The following is a 14,964-nucleotide window of genomic DNA, read 5'->3' as shown; positions in this document are numbered from 1 at the left end:
TAGAAGTCGAATATCCTCTGGTCTTGTAGGACTGTGCGAATAGAGAAGTATTTGATTCAGATTCAGATTCAGCCAACTCAGAGGACAGTAATTCAATTCAGAGATTCAGATCACTGTCCTGAATCAATTTGGCTGAATCAGCTTCAGAAGATTTGGCACTGATTTGGAGAGATTTGGTGATTTGGCCATAGACTATAATGGGGCATCCCTGAAATATCTATAACTTTGTAATTTTTTGGCAGATGTGGATAAAAACAGCAGGGTTGGTAGCCCCATTTTGAGGTCATGAAGCCTGCCAGGTTTCAAAGAGATAGGTGCAAGGGTTTCTGGGAAACTACACCTCAAGTTGCTGACAAGCAAAACTCATGATATATGACTGTGTGTGCGTGTTAAGGCGCAGTGGGATGTAAACAGCAGGGATGGTAGCCTGTAACAAGGGGCCTTCCCATTGCTCAGGCAGAAACAGCTCACTAAAGGGACATAATGGCTGCAGACAGAGGCTTATATGCTGTTTCTATGTACGTCCCCCAGAGCACTGTGATTGGAAGGGGACTCAGGGAAAGATCACAGTCACTGGCCAGCTACAGATATCAGTCTTTCCCCCCCTGCTCCCCCACCACCTTCTCAGTTTCTGTTCCCCTGAAAGATTGACTTCTGAATCTCCGAATCTTTTTCCAAATCTTTTGTGAATCTATTTGGAGGCTCTGAATCGATTCGGAGGCTTTTTTTGGTCTCCCATTTTGATTCAGATTCGTTGATTCAACCTCCAAATTGGGCTGAATCTTCTCCAAATCAAATTGGTGACTGAAGCTTCATATTGTCTTGTATAGCTAATTTAGCCAATAAGGAGATAAAATCATCAGTACTTGCACAAATAAGGCAATTCCTTGCCATGTTAACACCAGCAGGATGCACTCTCCACAAGATTTCCCTCATGGTGATTTCAGGTCACCAACCTCTTGATGAAATGAAGCAGAATCTTCTTCAGGCACAAACCAGGAGGTTTGGCATTCTATAGAAAACCACTTCCTTCTTCCCAGAAGTCCTATGACTCTACACCAGCCTTCATTTCTGGAGTTCCCATGCTTCAGTTATCTGAAGGCATCTCTCCCCTGAGGAAATAATAGCCAAGGAAACCCACAGTGAGGTGTTGGGACCACACAATCTAAGACCTACTTCCAGCTTGCCCACTTTTTTCTGGCACACTACCTTGTCTTCTCACTTTCTATCCTGGCTACAGGATTGGGAAACTTGAGGGGCAATCTGGTAGGATTGAGATGAGACTCATCTGCAGTAGAGACAGAAAAGCTTCTGTTTCTGAGGAAGATCTCTCCACAGGAGGCTCAAAAAGACATGATCCAACCCCTTGTCATTTCTTCTCAAAATCTACTATGATTAAAAAATAATCCCTGCATTTTTGAGGGAAGTAAATAGAACCACACTTCAAAGTTCACCAGGAAAGTTAAACAGTATCCAAATGACCATTGAGTCATGCTGTGTGGAATGACATAGTGGAAACTGTGCAATACAGAAAGGTGATGTTCTGGAGTGATTAATAAGTACTTTTGATTTGCTATTTGGTAACTGCAATGTAAGAGTGTATTAATAATTAGGATTATGCAAAACTTAGAAATATTTTTTCCTGATATTTTTGGAAAAATATTGCAGCGCACTTCTCCCAATTTAAAATGATGGATTTTTGCACTGGAATACCCCACACTTTAAAAAAAATCACATGTGCCTCAATGCCAAAATTTGTATGTGTTGGAACCTGTAAAGTTTATTAATTTTTGGTATCTTCATTCAGAAATGGGAAACTTTCTATGCCCCAAATGTTATGGCTTTGAAGAGTATGAGAAAAACATATAGTATGGTTTTTGCTTTGTGCATGTTGCTGAAATCTTTACAATGAAGGGCCAGTTATTGGTGCTGAACCTGGATTGATACAGTAAACTATGAAACCAAGAAAGGACTGAGTGGTATGTTTCTGGGGAAATGTATATATTGTGGATGTGTATCTACGTATTGTCATTAATATTAGTATAACTTTCAGGTAAATTCATATATGCTGTATATCAGGGATCATATATGAAAAAGACATGTGGAAAGGAAACAGGTACAAAAGCTCTAATGATCTCATCAATCATCTGAAGTCTAGATTCTCCACAATAGAAATTGAGTAGTTATTAACTGCCATCATTTCTCTAAAGGTAATATGGAACTTACTGGCTTCTGAAGAATCGAACATTTGGATTACACAATAGTTCCTTGTAAAGCTCATGGGGTTTGCAGATGGACTAAAGTGTGTAAGTGCTGTTCTCTGTTAACCCTTTCATTGGTATCTCTATAAGCTTCTTGCTCTTGTTCAGAATACTTTCTCAGAACTGCAGCTCAGTTTCTAGATACAAATGAAAAAATGTGGTTATGTGTTAAATTTCAGCTTGATTCTTGTTACTGAGGAAATATTACTGTACAATACTTGCTTGCTCAATTTGGGATTAATCTTTATCCCATTGAAGGCAATTACAAAAACTGCTATTAGCTTAAGTACCAAGGAATAGTCTCTGCCCACTTTATCTTATCTATTTTTGACCTTCCCGAAATGTTTGATACAATGTCCACCACAGTAACATATAGGTAAGGAACATGGAAAAGAAAGCAGAGCTAAAGTTGATTGTTGAAGTGACGAACCTTGAAATTTAAACACATTTTGACAAGGAAAAAAGTGTCTTCCTGGCCAAAAGGAATTACCTTTATTTCCACTTTAGATCTTTAAAAAAATATTTAAAATCTGAGACTTATACATAGGTTCTAATTGATCCATGTCACACTGATAAAAATCAGAACAATTCTGTTTAATTCAGTGGAATTACACTGGTATTTAAAGGTGTCTATACACATATTCCAGGGTGGCGGGACAGTGGAGCATTTTAATTAGAGTAGCTCCTGGGCAGCTTCTCTAATTAAAATGCCCCAGAATCATGTGTATTCAGCGTTCTGCATTTTAGAATAGCAGCAGGAACACTTTAACTAAAGTTAATTCAACAAGTTTTAATTAAAGCACCCCCCTCACTGTTTTGAAACATGGGATGCTGAATGCATGTGATGTCTCAGCATGCTGGAGCATTCTAATTAGAATGCTTGAGCAGACTTGAGTCTGTTCAAATGCAATCTATTTAGAATGCATTGGAGAATATGGATAGACACCCAAAGAGATGTAAGATTCAAATCAAGCTCCATGGCTTTTGAGGGAAGACCATGACTGCTGCAGAATTTGAGTCAATCCTTTGAGTTTGGGTAACTAAAGCCAATGTACATTATACCAAAATATTAGTAGTTGAGCTTCAAATATTTTTTTCTCATGTAAAATAAAGAATTGAAAACCATTCACAAATTCTCCTTATTTGTGTTGGAGTGGCACTGGTGAAGGCCGAGAGACTTGGTGACCTGGTGCCTGCCTGGGCCATATAGTTGTTAACGCTTTTACTTGCCTTCAACATGTTGTGGAATTACCTGACTCTCATCTGCCACGTCTTGATGTTTGATCATGTTTTGGATCAGGAGGTGTCTGACTTCACCGCAGTGAAGGGTCTGGATAGGGACCTCTCCTGGGGCTCCAACTTCCTCTACACCCTGGTGGTATCTCTTCATATTGATATCTAAATGATATGAAATCTCCATTTTGTTGTAATCTAATGCATCCATGTACGACATTGGCCAGTAGACAGCTTGGGCCCACGCTAACAAAAGCACACACAGCTGGCCAACCCAGGAGTTCCTGGCCAATCCAAAAGCTAAATCAGCATGCTCATAGCTCTCCAAGAAGGTTTCTGGGTCATCCTAAGCCGTCATCTTCGGTACCTTTATTGCAGTCTGATTCCTTTGCACCCAAGCCTGTTGCTGGAGCCATTTTTCTTCTAATGCTATTTGTCAGGCTGCTTGTGCCTGCTGTTGCTGCAGCATTGGCCCACCAGGTGCAAAATCTGTTGAGGAAGCTCACTGCAGCAGAGGGTCCAGATAGGGACTTTTTCTGGGGCTCCAACCTCCCCTACACTCCATCCTAGCACCACCCTGATGTTAGTCTACCAATTACACCCTTATATCTTGATGGGAAGTCCTGTCATTTTCTTTAATCTTTATATAGACTCATGAGCATCTCAACAAAACAAAACAAAAAAACAGTTGGAGCTGGGGAAGCATGCTTCCCCCAACTTCATTATCTCTCTGCACTTCAGCAGATCAGAGTGGCTTCTCTCATTGTATGCGGGAATGGGGGAATAAGAGTAGAGGTGTAGAAGGTGGAAATGGGTAGAGGAACTGGGAGCTGTGCATGCTGGGATGCTGAAGGAATGAAAATTAAACATTTTATCTCCCCAGAGGTAACAATATGCTGGAATGGCCTGAGTGAGACCAATCAAAGATTGCCTTCACTTCAACTGGCTTATCTTTAAAAAGTTTAGAGGGTACTTAGCACAGGATAACACCCTTTAATGGGTGAATGCTCTTATTTTAAGTGCCTTTATCATGTTTTAAAGGTAAGCTGTAATACTACCATAACACAGAGGCCTGCCAGTACTGTTCAAGTAGCCCTGCCTACTAGTTGACCAGTATTGGGTGCTTAATTTAAATGAGAGAAAGCTCAGCATTTGAAGGCTTTTGTAGGATGAACAAGAAAGTGTGCTTCAGACTATAGGAACTGGCTATGACTACCCAGAGGTATGAAGGTTAACAGGCAAAGTTGACATGATTCAGGCCCAGGAGCTAGAAGGGATTCAAAGAGAGAGGCTGTTTGCTGCTGGAACTCATCTGCAAAGAAGGTGGACTGAAAGTTTAATTAGGTGTAGAGATTCTTCACTATTCTTGTTGAGTGGGGGAAAGGCTTGCATGAAATTAATCAGTTACCTTGAATGGGATAACAGTCATGACAGGTATAGCACAAAGTGGCTGCAGTGTCAGGTAGAAGTGTTAAAGATCAGTGAGTCTGATACTGAGAGTCTGTATAGTCTAGAGAGGGAAATAATACTTACGGTAGTATATAACCTTCAGGGCAGCACAGTTACACTGAAATAATCTTTCTTTCCAATAGTCAAATTTAAAGAGTGACCTGGAGTTGTGGCTGGTCAGTGATGATGCAATTTTTTTCCATGCAGCCCAGAAATATATAAGAGTTTAGTTTTCTAGCCCATACAATCCTTCCACCCTGTTCTGATACATAACAAGGGTGGGATTTTCAAGTGCTTGGCATTGATCCAAGTCTATTGCTGCTGAAGTTAGCAGGATATAGTCAACCCTGAGGGTTTTTTGTAATTACTATATTAAGAGAGTGGCCACAATTTTGGACTAGACCTGTCAAGGCAACGGCTGAATATTTGAGGAAGAGGAAGCATTCATATATCTTCACCAGTGTTTGGGTTCATAGATTCATAGATGTAGGGTTGGAAGGGACCTACGTAGATCATCAAGTCGACCCTCTGCCCTGGGCAGGAGAGAATACTGGGCTCATTTGACCCCAGCTAGGTAATTGTCAAGCCTCCTCTTAAAGACCCCAAGGTAGGAGGCAGCACCACTTCCCTTGGAAGTTGGTTCCAGATCCTGCCCTGACTGTGAAATAGTGTCTCCTAATGTCCAGCCTGAACCTACTCTCAAACAACTTATGGCCGTTATTCCTTGTTACTCCGGGAGGTGCACGAGTGAACAGGGTCTCTCCCATTCCCCGTTGGTCCCCCCTGGTAAGTTTGTAGATGGCCACCAAGTCCCCTCTCACCCTTCTCTTGTGAAGGCTGAACAGGTTCAGGTCCTGTAGCCTCTCCTCATAGGGTCTGCCCTGCTGTCCCCAGATCATGGATGTGGCCCTCCTCCGGACCCTCTCGATGCTGGCCACATCTCTCCTAAAATGCAGAGCCCAGAACTGGGCACAGTATTCCAACTGTGGCCTGCCCAGTGTCACATAGAGAGGGAGGATCATCTCCTTGGCCTTGCTTGTGATGCATCTGTGGATGCATGACAAGGTGTGGTTGGACTTACTGACTATGTCCTCACATTGGCAGTCCATGTTCATCTTGGAATCAATAATGACTCCAAGATCTCTTTCTGCCACTGTACTTTTGAGAAGGAAGTTCCCCAGCCTATAGGTATGCTGTTGGTTCTTACTGCCCAAGTGCAGTACCCTGCACTTGTCAGTATTGAGTCCCATCCTATTCTCATTCGCCCACCCCTGTAACCTGTCCAGGTCCAACTGTATCCTGTCCCTCCCTTCTCGCGTGCTCACCTTGCCCCAGATCTTGGTGTCTTCAGCGAATTTGAACAGGGTGCTTTTCACTCTCTTCTGATTGAAGTCTAGAGATTTCTAATACCACATCGAAATCAGGCTACTACCCTGATTCTATTTTGCTAGGCTCTCACTTTTGCCCTGTGAGTAGGTTTTGCATCTTGGGAATATTTTGATAAATTTATGGAGACAGATCAGACTACAGAGCCCAGCTACCAATTCAAAAGAATGCTTTCATTTGGAAATGTGAGGTACTTCAGACTAGTCACTTTAAAGTACACCTCTTTCTTGTTTCAAAGCAGTGTTAATAAGAGCTCTTTTAAAGCAGGGTGGTAGTAGTAGTAATGGGCATGTTTTCAAGTCCCATCTCTAATTTATAGATGTGGTTCAGTGGCTCTTGTTAATGTTACTACACTCAGAGCTTTAAGTCAAAATGCATTTGTTAATTCAAGTCCTTAGCTTCTTATACACTGTCTGCTGTGTATAAGCAAGAGGCAAGGATTTCTTAGGGTGATATCTTTTGTTGGATGTATAGCTGGGATAGAATTGGACATGCTGTCCTGGCTTCTGCATAATTTTTGGACCATCATGGCCATAATGTCACTCTTACACTGCTGTGTTTGATTAACAAAGATAATGACTATTATGAACTGGCTTATAGCTGCTCTAGGGGACTTCGCTCTATATTGCCCCAAATATGGACTGAACCCAAATACTCTATGAAATATTCACAGATTTTGAAGTAACAGCTATACAAATATAAAACATTAAATTAATTTTGAAGTCGTTTTTGTCCAGATTTTAATTTTAACATGAAAAGTACGATTAAGGCTTGCTTCCTATTTTTTTCATTTCTTGTCTAGACTCTATGCTGTATGGCTTTTATATAATGTTCTCCTTTCAAAACAAACACTGACTTTTGTACCAGTCTCATACTTTGAACCTCCTCTGGTAGAGGTCAGAACTTCCTGGATTTCTTCTACAACTTATAGCTTAGGTGGAAGGCTCTCAAAAAGTGTGGTTTAGAATTGCACTCAAAATGTGGATGCTTCTCTGAATAGTGGGAATTCCTGGCTGTTTTACACAGTCCTTTCGCTCTGGTCTTATAGTTCATAAAGACTAGAAAAATAATTTAACCTTCTATACAGCATTAGTGTATAGTACAGAGAGATCAGATTATAGATCCTGCAGTGCTAAAGAGGGTCCTACTAGAGAAGTATATTCTGCAGCAACTGAGCACAGTTACACATAAACTGATAACAACGCCATTGCAAATATTCCAGATTCATACTGGTATAGAGTTTGGCTCTTTGGTAAAGAGAGACATTCAGCCTCAACTCAGAATTTCCTCCCCATCTGGATGAGATTTTTTATTAGCTTTTTGTGCTACATAGCCTACAGCAGGGCCAAAGAAGGTCAGCAACAGAGGCAGATGCCTCCGCTGTAGCAGAACAAACCAAAAGGGCACCAGGATTCTGTAGCTGCCAACCTCACACACTGGTCACTCAAGGGGGAGAGAACAGAGAGGTTGGCAACTCTGTTGGGGAAACACAAAACAAAATGCCATCTGAGTCCTTCAGCTCCCATGCTTACCCCACAATTTGCATATCTGTGTAGCTACAGTTCCCAAGCAGAAGCTAATGCAGAGATAAGGTTGAAGGGAGCCATGTGCCACATAGCCTATAGTGGTAACATGTAGTGCCAAATGAGTAAGTTGCAGCTGCTGAAGAACTGTTGCCATTTACTAAGTGTAAAGCTTGTCTCTTTGGAAGCCTAAATCTGTATTTATATGCATGTTGTTAATTGGTTCAAGAATAAAGCTGACTATAACACCACAATTTTTGTTTTCCTATTTTTAGGCATCACTTGGGCATTTTTATGTATACAATGGTAAAGGAACTAATATATTCAAAAATACTAATTCATTGCATGGTATACAAAGAGCCAAATGGTGGGAAGAAAAAGTAGCGTACGTGTATGCATATTCTTAAACTCAAGATCTTTGAAAGCAGAACCCAAGAAACGATATCTACATTAGCAAGTACTCATTGCTGGTGTACTACGTTTTTTATCCATATAATATTTTACTATGTTGGCCCAGAGACAGTCAGTAACCAGAAGTCACAGGGCAAGGGTGGATATCAATACCTAGTACAGATGTTCTTCTGGTAACCTGCATCATCATTAGTCATCTGCTCTATAGCCTAAGACTTGCTTGCTCTGACAATTATCTTAATTGCTCCTATAGCTACCACTGTCTTTTTTGTAAATAAGTTGAGGTCTCAATGACATTCTTTAGTCACCACAACTGATAGAAGGGATTGCACTTTCAGTACTGAAAAGTACAATTCCCCATCAACAATATTACATCAGCCCAGCATCATTTTTTGTCTTATGTTTGCAAACACATATACTCTTTACCTATTCAGGAGGCTGCTTCCTGATATTTACTGGGGTGGGGAGGGGAGGAGAGGCCAGGGGGGAAATATCTGGCAGTCACTTCACAAAATGTCAGTAGCAAAGCTAGAAATGTTAGTGGAATTACAAGGATTTGTAATATTGCTAGTTGTCTGAGTTATTTATTGTCGTTGTTTGAATTAGTATTTATGTAGTACCTGAAAGTGCTTCACAAGTGCTGCCTCAGAATTAAAGCTGGAATTACTCAATGTTTAAGCACATGCATTATTAGCTCATTTTTGTTTTATTTTTTAATTAATCATTATTTGTTTTACTGCTTTGAGTTAGTTGTACTGGATAAAGAATCAAACCTCTCCCAACTCGTGTTCAGGGTATCATCCTGTCCACAGCTTATTTTTATCTCCCTTGTCAATGGAAACTTTGAATCCCATTGAAGCTTTGAATACAGTGATTCCTGACCTCACTGGTGTCCTTCATTAATGAACTTCAGGTGTAGAAAAAAAAAGTGGTTTGAAGGGAAAGCTACTCCAAGAGGAGATATATCTTATTTTTTCCTATTAGGCTTCACTTATCTATCCTGAGATCTGGGGGTGGGTTACATAAAATTCATTTGTTATTGTTAATGATGACCCTTTTCCATTTGTTGGTTCAAGATCAGGCCCAATAAAAATACTGCTTTGCACTTCTGTAGTAGGGCTGTGCAAAGCTTTGGTAGCTGATTTGATTTGAATCGGGCTGAATCTCTGAATCCAGATCAAATTGGGAGACCAATTAAAAGCTCTGAATTGATTTGAAGCATCCAAATCAATTCTGAAAAGCTTCAGAAAAGATTTGACCCTTTCAGAGATTCAGCCATAGACTAAACAGGCAACTGACACAGCTGCCTCCAGCTGGTAAGTCTGTTGGGGGGGGGAGCAGAGCATGGGGGAGGGAGGGATTGGGGCTGGGACAAGCTGCCCAGCCGGAGCCGGGGGGGCACTACTTTGGGAGGGGCATGGGAGGGTGCAGGATGCAGGCACGGCAGTGCTGGAAGTAGGGGCTCTGCCCTGCTGCTGCTTGCCCAGCTGGGGCGGGGGGAGGGATGCAGACACGGCTCGCTCCAGGAGGAAGAGGGCAAGCACCAGTACGGCATATCCCCCACTCCCAGCACTGCCACACCCTCATCCCACATCCCCTGTGCCAGCTGGCAAGTGGCAGCAGGGGATAAGCACTGCTCCCAGCGCTGATGCAGGCTCAGCAGGGCTGGGAGCAGGGTTATGTCCTGTTGCCACCTGCAGTAAGATGTGCCGGCTGTGGCAGCCGTGACTGGGGCCTCTGAGGTCCTGTGGCAGGCCCCAGCTCCCAGGCAGTGCACTGCACCCTGCCAAGCCATGCTGCACCCACAGAATGCCACAGCTGCTGCGTGGGTGCCAGGTGAGGGGGGCGATCCCTGCTGGCCCCTGCTGCACCCCACTGAACGGTTGGGCTCTGCCATGAGTGCCCAGAGGCCCTGATCACTGCTTCTGCAGCTGGTGAGTGTGAGGTTTGTTTGGGTTTTTTTAAAGCTTCACACTCACCAGCTGCAGCAGCAGTGATTGGGGCCCCTGGGTGCTTGTGGCAGAACTTGCCCCCCTGCCATGCAGTGCAGGGCAGTGTGGGGCAGCTTTTATTGTCCTCCCCCCCCACTTGGCACCCACACAGTAGCTACCCCATGGCTCAGGTTCAGTATGGCTTGGCAGGACACTGTGCACTGTCTGGGAGCTGGGGCAGCCTCATGTGTCAGCCAGAGCCTGGCACCACTCAGCCCCAGCAGCCCCAGCTCCCAGACAGTGCACAACACCCTGTGGAGCTGCGCTGCACCCACACCAGGAGGCAGCTGTCATGCGAGTGCCAGGTGTGGGGGGGCAATCCCTGCTGCCCCCCAGTTCTGCCCTGCACTGTGCAGTGGGGCTCTTCCACAAGCACCTAGATGCCCCAATTACCATTCCTGCAGCCAGTGAGTGCGGAGCTTTTTTTTTAAGCACCGGGACTAGGCTGGGGCTGGGCGGGAGATGGGGCCGGCCATGGGCTTGTCCCATGGCTCCACTTTGCCCAGGGAGAGGCAGGCACAGCTGGAGGAGCCACAGGAGAACCTGCAGCTGCCTGACTGTGCCTGCCTCTGCCTGGCTGATCTGAATCAGTGCTGAATCTTCCAAAACTGATTTGGCTGAATCAATACAGGACAGTGATCGGAATCTCTGAATCAAATCGCTGTTCTCTGAATCGGCCATATCCAAATCAAATACTTCCCTATTTGCATGGACCTATTCTGTAGCACCTTTCTTCTAAGAAAGTCAAAATGCTATACAGGCAGGAGTCAACTGGGCCTCACAACACAGGGATGATGAGTTAAAGTTATTTTGATTTTAGAGTCTTCAGTGAAAGTACAAATCTGCTAAAAGTCTTGTTTTTCTAATAAACCATTTCTGATCTATGCTTCTGAAGGACTGCCCTGTTCCTCCCTAAGTTTAGAAGCATTTAAAGGCTGTGCCCTGGATATCTAGTTCTCACACACTGCTCTCTGTGGACATGTTTTACTCTGTGCTCCTTTAAGCAGGTAATGTAGCTTTGTGACTGAAATGGAAGAAGTTCTTTAAATTTGAGCTCCAGCACATTTAAACTGCTTGCCTCAGCTACTCTGGTGACAAAATTATGGAAATTTATTTCAGAACTGTTGTACATTTTCCCCCACTTCAACAGTTCTCCTCCTTGTAATCTTCAAATTAGACATTTACAAGGTACTCTGTGCCCAGTCTCTGTTTCTTTGTACATTGCAATACATATTTATGGCCCATGGATTGCAGGGTGCAGGGTAAGATCATGCTTTTATCATCTTTATTCTCCTTAAAACAAGATAGAATTTCTGTGCACTGACTTAAAACAAAGCTGAATTAATTTACATTTACACCTATAATGTATTTTCATAATAACTTTTTTTTATATTTATTCAGTATAACTAATTGTGTAATGTAAAACAATCCTTGGCAGAAAGAGCTACTTATTTCTAAAGCAAAGGTGCTAATGCATGGCACGTACACAATCCATTTTTTTTGCTTACAGGTAACTGATTATTTGCTTATTTAACAAAGCTAGTGTAACTAAGATGGAATATGTTGCACCCTGGGGGCTTTAAAACTGTACCACAAAGAAATATCAAAGACATTTAAATGTGTTCTCATTAAATACAGTGGCCCAGATTCTAATACTAAGCTGAATCATCCTGATCCAGTTCCATTAGAGTAACCTTGCTGCGACTTTGACTTTTCTGCCAGGGAAAATATTTCCAAGAGCAAGCTATTCTACAGGTGGTGTTTGAGGAAGTGCTATTTGTTCCTATTGGACCACTATAAAAGCTGAAGGTGTGAAGAACTTCCAATGTTTAGCTTCTTTTCCAACTAGACATGCAGAGAACTGAAAATTTATTGATGTGCACAAGGATATAAGCCAGTAAATATTCACCTACTTTTTCAGAACAATGACATTTGAAGGACAGAAATTTAGAATCTCTCAATGCTTCTGTCCAGCTCATTGCTTTTATTCTGGTTATTCATCTTGAGTTCAACATGCTGCTGCATTTTTCAGCTAATACTGGTTTCCAAAGCAGCACAGCTGCACTAGTAGTGTTCCAGGTAGTGTGAAGATGGCAAGTCCAAAAATGGAAGTGAGAGTGAAAAGAAAAATGGCATATTGCTGGCCTTGGTGTTTTGACACAATAACATACCAACACTTATGAATCATAGTCATTATGCTGTGACCCAAAAAAATTGCTGGCATAGTTGATCTAGCATTTGAGTCGATCCCTCTATAGATTAAGATTTGAATTAGCAATATTTCTCATATTCTTGATACATAGATGTAGGTACAGGCTACTTAAAATATGTATATATATGTATGGCTACTAATCACTGTCAGTGTACATGAATAGAGTCCTATGACTGATTGTTCTGTGTGTCCTGTGTGGAGAACATTTTCCAGGCATTTATTTTTACATACATTTATTTTTACACATCTGCATGCATGCATACACACACACACACACACACACACACACACACACACACACACACATACATGTGCACGTGTGCATGCACAAAGGACAATATCCATTCTCATTGCTTTGCATCATGCTGGTATTGAAAATTATCAGTCAGCTTGGTTTAACTAAGTAACCAGTTAAGACAGGTGCATAACTGTTTGCATATTAGCAAGGCACACAGCAGCCAAGGTTTTTCATTGACTGCAGCCCTTAATATTTGCATCTCTATTTATCTCTGTGTGTTGTATCAGCAGCATAAGGATGTGGCCAGGTGCCCGGGGTGGCTGCTGCACACAGGGCCAATGGCAACTTCCAGTTGCTGCAGCTGCCACAATCATAATCATATAGCTGAGGCAAAAGCTGGGTTTTTTCCCCTCTATTCCCATTGGCACCAGAGGCAGTTGTCCCTGTCACCGAACCCTAGTTACATCACTGTGTTGCAGAGTAGAGCTTGGGTGAGCTGTTTTAGCCTTTTTTTCTATTCATAAATTGTCTGAAAATGGATGGTTTTCATATTTAAAAATATTGCCACTTTTTCACATTATTTTGCTAAATATTTTCCATGAATAATTGTTGCTCTGTGGCTTGATAGCCTGGAGCTCTTTTCATGAATGGAGACAAGGATTATCAGGCAGAGGAGGTAGGAGGATGAGTTGTTAGTACAATTACATTTTAACCTATATGGTCATGTGTACCATCTCTCTGTTTCTGGAAAAACAAAATAATATGAGAACAAAAAAAGGAAAACAAATAATAAAAAGGCTGTCAGTAGTTAAGATTTCATGTGAACATTAAGAAATACATTTTACAATGAAGTGAATTTGCTGATTGACTGAATAAGGATTGTAGCTTTGGGGCCAACGTGGGACTTGATTTAATGCTCTTTGAAGTCAAGCTAAGCAAGAAAGCTGGTACCTACGAAAGCTCATGCCTCTCTGAACCAGCTACTGTCCTGCCTTCTGAATGACCAGAAACTACCATGACTAACTACCTTCCTAAAGTCAATGGAAAGATCCCATTAACTTGGTGGATCTCACATGAGTCCTGTTATGATTTCCCCTCCTTAATTAACTAGGATCTATCACAGGAGGTTCGTTTAAGGGTGGAACATGCAAATTACAGTATGCAGCCGCTGTTGCCCAAAATTTTTGAAGTACTTGTTGGGAGACACAGGATTTGAAGTGTGCGTTTAGGGATATAGAATTAAATTCCCTTTTGTGCAGCAAGCCAGCCAGTCAGTTTAGCAATTTAAATGGGATTTGAGTGGAGCATAAACCTTTTGCTGTATTTCTAAATTAAGATTATTTTCACTCCAGATGACAATATGTTACAGGGCAAGGGGAAAATACTCATTTAAAAAAAAAATTTTATATATATATATATATCTCAGTGTTCTGTTGGTAATGGTAGTGGTGGTGGTAGTGATTACTTAGTGTTCCACATTCTCAGTTTTTATTAAAAAAAAAATCTGGGAATTTTTCAGGCTTTATCTTCAAAATATAAAAACCAGGATGAAATCAGGATAAAGGAAACAAAAGGAAAAAAATCAGTTTAAATTGGGGGAAAATTGGTGGTGAGGGAAAGAGGGAGTAAGGCTGGGACTAAGGAAGGGGTGGAGGGAGGGGTGTGGCACATCCCATCAGCTGCTCCCAGGGCTGCAGCAGAGAGCAAAGCAGGGGGAGCTGTCAGTGGGTGTGGGACACAGGGTGGGAGGGTGCAGCTCTTGCTGCTATGCACCCCCTGGGAGGGCTCCAGACTGGGGGAGCTGTGCTGGGCTCGTCCTGAGAGGTGGATGCCCCCGTATCAGCGGCAGAAAGCACATGGCGCCATGCTTTGCCTTTTTTCCCTGGCTGCGTTCGCACTCCTCCCTCCTTTTGCAGCATCCAGGCTGCCCTGGCTTTGAGGGGTGGGGGTGGTATGCAGCCGGATGTGGAGTGGGGAGGACCCAACCCTGGTACTGGCACCTCCCATCCCACCTGGGGTCACATCCAGGAGCTGCATGCCCCCAGGTAGCAGCTTAAGCCCCACGGGCCCCCCTGGGTGCAGCATGCATCACAGGGAGTAGGGCCAGGCTCTCCCTCCTGCCCCGCCTGGCAGGGCTCCCAGCTCCCAGCACCTGAGGCAGAACTGATGCTCGAGCCACCAGGGTGCACCAGCCCTGGGAGCAATTCCCATGGTCCATCCCACCCTACTTGGGGTCAGAGCCAGAAGCCCTTCACCCCCA

This window comes from Gavialis gangeticus, unplaced genomic scaffold, assembly GCF_001723915.1.
Source record: "Gavialis gangeticus isolate Ggan-Ray unplaced genomic scaffold, GavGan_comp1, whole genome shotgun sequence".
NCBI classification, from domain to species: Eukaryota; Metazoa; Chordata; order Crocodylia; family Gavialidae; genus Gavialis; species Gavialis gangeticus.
The sequence above is the reverse complement of the archived record's forward strand: the minus strand, read 5'-3'. Positions refer to the sequence as shown.